This window comes from Lissotriton helveticus, chromosome 2_1 (genome assembly GCF_964261635.1).
Source record: "Lissotriton helveticus chromosome 2_1, aLisHel1.1, whole genome shotgun sequence".
NCBI classification, from domain to species: domain Eukaryota; kingdom Metazoa; phylum Chordata; class Amphibia; order Caudata; family Salamandridae; genus Lissotriton; species Lissotriton helveticus.
Window position 1 is genome coordinate 261,750,309 of NC_136059.1, and position 6,000 is coordinate 261,756,308.

At 44.1% G+C, this 6,000-nt stretch overlaps 1 protein-coding gene across 1 annotated transcript in view; it reads right to left on the reverse strand.

The window, feature by feature from the left end:
• Positions 1–906, reverse strand: part of LOC144819308 (carbohydrate sulfotransferase 6-like) — a 97,797-nt gene extending 96,891 nt beyond the window's left edge. The window contains exon 1 of the mRNA XM_078677261.1: positions 866–906. The gene's annotated coding sequence lies outside the window, so the exon portion shown is untranslated. The remainder of the gene's footprint in view (positions 1–865) is intronic.
• Positions 907–6,000: the final 5,094 nt, after the last annotated feature.

The following is a 6,000-nucleotide window of genomic DNA, read 5'->3' on the forward strand; positions in this document are numbered from 1 at the left end:
GAACCTTTGACACCCCATTGTAGTGTGTGTGGGGAGGAAACCCTGAGGCTAAAGGCCACTTTGAGTGACATTCCATATGTAACCCGCTGGGCCGGAGACTACTGACCACCCCAGTCGATAGCCCCCTGGAACATACATACCAACATTTGGAAATAGGAAAGTGGAAGATAATCAAGATTGATAATCTCCATTTACTTACATTGACATGGAGGCAATTTCAAGAGAGAGAAAGTTGAAATAAAGCCATTTTTTTACTTTTAAAGCTCCAGAGTCCCCCCTGAATTAGTGTCTTGGCACATATGTAGGCAGTGCTCTCCCTTTGGACAATATCGTTATTATAATTCAGGCCCTTAAAATGTGGGGAGCAATTGACAAATTTGTTTGTTAGATTTATCATTTAACATGGTACTATTTTAGCAGGAGGTTACCTTCAGCATTTTAGGTGATAAGTCTCTGCATTCTACTGAATCCCTTGTTTTCAGTGCGACAAACGACCATACAGGAAGGGGGACAACCCATTTTAGTCATAATATAAATCATGTATTACTGGTGGCATGCTAAATTTAGAAAATGTGGTGAGTTCTCTTTAGAACTCACCAAATTTTCTAATCTTAGCATGCCACCAGTAATACATGATTTATATTGTGACTAAAATGTGTTGTCCCCCTTCCTGTATGGTTTCATCATGTGAAAATGCTGCTGATGTCCTAGTAAACAATTAACCACCTTTGACAGAAAACAACTTCCCATTATTATTTTCTCATGTAAATAATGATTCCTGTTCCTGAAAGCAAAATCCGTGAATTTACACATATTTTCATCATCCATCCAAGAAAAAAAGTCTGCCAAGCTGAGCAATACATACCTCCAGCAGCAGCAGCAGTCTGTCAGTTGACTCTCCTGTGTTCTACTGTAGCTTCATCACAGCGATCTAATGAACAACTAGACTGCTAACATTCTACATTCATCACACATGTAAGGCACTCCTGAGTGCCATGTTGCTAGTTGTAAAATTGAAAGCATTTCCTACGGAGCATAGTGCAGATAATTAATAAAATGATGGGTTTTAATGTGTCATAGAAAATATAGTTAGTACTCTGAATAGCTAAACTGTGGTCAAATTTTCTATACATTTTAAATGAAGAAAGAAATTAATATGAGTGGGTGTTCAGCATCCACCGTACCACATCTGGTTCCTCAGACTACTCATCCTCTCATTTAATACTGCCTTCATTTTAAAATATTTCCATTTTGTAGATGTAGAGGCTATTTTTTGAAATTTTCCATTCAAAGGCTTGGGGGTAGATTTTTTAGAGGTGCAAGAAGCTATATGCTATTTCATATTTAAAAGGAATAGGTGTGTGCTTCTAATGATAGCGAAAAAATGTAAATGAATTGCAATATGGGCATTTAAATTTTACATCTTCAACACTCTTGTCTCAGAAGTTGCATCGCCCTGCATGAAGGTGCATAGGCTTCTAATCCAGTTTTGTTGTGAGTATAATATAAAAAATATAAATTACATAGCTTATTAATAAATATTTTTTACAAGATTTAGCATTGTAAAACCGACTGAACAATAAGGCAACAATTTTGAAATAATGCAATACAAACACATGAAAAATAGTGTTTTCAGGGACTCCTTTATTTCAGAAACTTGTGGAAGCAGAGATGAGAACCATTTTTATGAACATATTCAGACGTCTGCCTAAATTAATCATTCTAAAGCTGTCCCATACAGCAGCATGCCTCTCAGTTGTGATACATTCTGTGAGTTAGGTTAATATTCTGTTCCTTTAATAGAACTCTTTGGTCTTTACCAGTTAGATGTTAAGGAAATGAAAGTATAGTATTATGCGGGGCTGATGTCTCTGGTACTATCCATGAATCAACTGTGAGCCAATCAAAATCCAGTATTTTGGTGGTGTACAGATGTCTGATTTACAGTTGTTTTTATTATAGTCTAGTTGTGATATTGTAAATCGCCTGTGATAACAAAATAACTACACGTCTCAACTGTAAAAAAAAATTACATTTAAATTGTTATGTCACAATGCCTACTGCCGGAGCAAACTGACAGCATGAAAGATTAGTCAGTGACCAGAAGTACAACTACTATTTATCAATGAAGACATTTCACAATAATTGGGTAATCCAAAAGACCGTAGGACATGGGTACAGTTTAGCACAACCAATAAAATGGTCCAGACAGGACTACCAAATTATTTTTAAAAGAGAAATAAATTCTCACAAGACACAGAATGTTATTTGTCGCATGCTGATCTCTATGGGAAATAAAATTCGAGAACACGGGACATACAACACAAAAGCCAAAAATATGCAAAATATTGTCAATAATCAAGTTTTTGTTGCATATACAAATGATTCAAAGCTTGATAATGGTTGCTCTATTAGGTGAAAAAGTGCAAAAGAGGTGCTCGTGCAAAGTGACACATGATCAAGCCCAGCGGAACGACATCTTCAAGACCTAAATGTTTAATATTCCCTAATGTTCCCGACGAAGTTATAAATTATACATGAACAGCGTACTAACTTCTTTATGGATCCAGAATCAGCCTGCGGTTGGGTGGAAGCTCATTGTCAGTGGACCTGCCGTCCTCGATGATCAGTAATCAAGCATTGCAACCTGGTCAGCGTGGGGGAGTGAGTATAAAGGATCAGTAGTCGTAATAAGCCCAGGGATGCTACCAGAATACCCTACCCAAATGAGCTGTGGCAGAGCCAAACAAGCATTAGAAATGCAATTTGAGTTAGAGCTAATGGCATTGTAAATGGCAATGTCTTTTAGCCATGTGTTATGGAGTGTATGCATGTGGTGTGTAGTGGAATTATGTGGGTGGGATTGGAATTGTAGCAATGGTGGCATGCTGCGCTTTAGATGAATATGTTTAAAAGTAAAGTGCACCATACTGTGATTGCTACAATAGTTAATTGTGGATGCGTTAACAATTGATGTGTGAACTGCCGGCTGGAAGTGTGTGTGCCTGGTGGAAGCGTGCACTGATGGCTGGTGGTGTGTGTGCCTGCCTGGTAAAAGCGTGCACAGATGGCTGGAGGTGTGTGTGCCTGGTGAAAGCGTGCACTGACTTCTGGTGTTGTGTGCCTGGTGGAAGCCTGCACTGACGGCTGAAGGTGCTTGTGCCCGGTGAAAGTGTGCACTGACGGCTGGTGGTGTGTGTGTGGTTGTGTGTGTGGTTGGTTGTGTGGTGGTGAGTGTGTGGTGGTGAGTGGTTGGTGGTGTGTGTGGTGTGAGAGTGGTGTGTGTGTGTGTGGTTTTATGTGTGTGGTCTTATGTGTGTGGTCTTATGTGTGGTGGACTTAGTTCGAGTGTTCGTACCCTGCGCACTCACTCTCACTCTGCAGTCATTTTGCACTCACTCTCGCTCTGCACTCACTCTGCAGTCATTCTGCACTCACTCTGCACTCATTCTGCACTCACTCACACTCTGTACTCAGTCTGCACTCACTCTGCACTCACTCTGCACTCACTCACTCTGCATTCTGCACTCTCTCTCACTCTGCCTCGTACTCATTCTGCACCCACTCCGCACTCACTCACACTCTACACTCACTCTCACTCTGCACTCACTCTCACTCTGCACTCACTCTGCACTCACTCACACTCTGCAGCACTCACTCATACTCTGCAGCACTCACTCACACTCTGCAGCACTCACTCACACTCTGCAGCACCCACTCTCACTATGCACTCATTCTGCACTCACTCTGCACTCACTCTCACTCTGCACTCACTGTCCACTTACTCTCACTCTGCACTCACACTGCACTCACTCTCACTCTGCACTCACTCTCACTCTGCACTCACTCTCACTCTGCACTCATTCTGCACTCTGCACTCACTCTCACTCTGCACTCACTCTCACTCTGTACTCACTCTACACTCACTCTCACTCTGCACTCTCTCTCACTCTGCAAGCGTACTCATTCTGCACTCACTCTGCACTCACTCACACTCTACACGAACTCTCACTCTGCACTCACTTTCACTCTGCACTCACTCTGCACTCACTCTGCACTCACTCACACTCTGCAGCACTCACTCTTACTCTGCACTCATTCTGCACTCACTCTCACCCTGCACTCACTCTCACTCTGCACTCACTCTCCACTCACTCTCACTCTGCACTCACACTGCACTCACTCTCACTCTGCACTCACTCTGCACTCACACTGCACTCACTCTGCACTCGCTCTCACTCTGCACTCACTCTCACTCTGCACTCATTCTTCACTCTGCACTCACTCTGCACTCACTCTCACTCTGCACTCACTCTCACTCTGCACTCACTCTCACTCTGCACTCACTCTCACTCTGCTGTCACTCTGCACTCACTCTGCACTCACTCTGCACTCACTCGGCACTCACTCGGCACTCACTCGGCACTCACTCGGCACTCACTCTCACTCTGCGATAGAGCAATAGATAGATAGATAGATTTGATGTTTGTTTGTTTTCTACTAAAACTCAAAACAAATACAGTATATACAATATATATATATATATATATATATATATATATATTCAGCTTGGGGTGTAGTTATAGATGTGTGTGAATAGAAATAGATATGTAAATAGAAACAGACATACCGAAAAAGACAAAAGTAAATAAAAACAAAGTAGGCTAGGTCGAAATTTATGACAATATGTTTTTGTCGAAATAATACACTATATAGAGAAAAGTCGTAATTGTGAAATATTGTTTGGGGAAAACAATGATATATAACATGGAGTCCATTCCCCCACTCCACGTCACTGAATCATTCTCACTCCTAGACGCCTGCCCGTTTCCCGCTACACGTCACCTGACTATGCTTTCCCTCTATGTCGCCTGCCTTTCCAGCGTCCACATCACCTGCCCTTTGCCAGCTCACCCAGTGCTTGTGAAAGAAACACTGTTAGACCTGTCTGCCCTTTGGGTGGTCCCTCCTATTATTTATTTATTTTTTGTCCCCTTTTTGCCCGTCTATCCTTCATTTTTGATGTCCACTGGAATTTTTAGGTGTTGACCTAAGGGGTTAGGTGCTCCTTGACCCCATGGTTCCTCACAGGCCCAGAATTCCCTCCTTTACTGAGGACCAGCTTAGTTACCTAAAATGGTGGCTAGCAACTGCCATAACGGTCAATTAAGGAAAGGGGCCCATAGGTTAACATAGAGATGCTCTAGAACCTTCTAGCTGGTTCTGGTAGACTGAGGCCAGCCTATAAAAAGGCCAGGTTAGGGCGGCCATTTTAGAACGATCTGAGAGGGCTAGCTGGAGTGCAGGCTAGGACATCAGGGAGGTGGAACACTGAGAGGATTGACTTCACCCTAGGGGATGCACTCTCTCTCTTCTGTTATCGCCCCTGGCCTTAGATCTGACCCTGCTTAGGTACTCTATACCTGAATATTGCCCAGTTATCTCCAGAGTAGAGGAACTGACCCTTCCACTGACCCATAACTGGTGACTGCCGGGGCCGTTGTTGAACCAATAGCACTGCCCTTCTCCAGCCCCCGTAGGAAGTGCAGTTTAACATCTCTGAGAGAACCCCGTAAGGAAGGAACGGTGAGCCACTGTCCCCCTCTCTTCACCCCCTCCCTCCCGTCGCCACCACAAGAACTACATCTGCTAAAGGCTGTCTCCTCACCTGTGCTGCAGAGCATTGTCCAGTAGCTGCTTTGCCCTCCATCCAGAGACGTAGTTTCCTGGGTTCTGGTGAGCCGTGAATACCTCCCCCCTAATCTGTGGTGTCGGGGCTCGAGGGAAGTCCTGGCGCCGTCGGAGCTGCTGCTGAGCGAGTAATGGCAGGCAGCGTCTGACTTCCGCGCAGGCCCAGAGGCGCGGTTCTTCAAGGAAGCGTCCCAGGGAGCAAGCGGCCTGTGTGGATTCGCCTGTTAGTGGCGCGGCAGCGTCTGGCTCCCGCGCAGGACCTGGGGGTGAGTCAGCCCGGCCGGAAGAGGAGGCAAACAGCAATAGAGT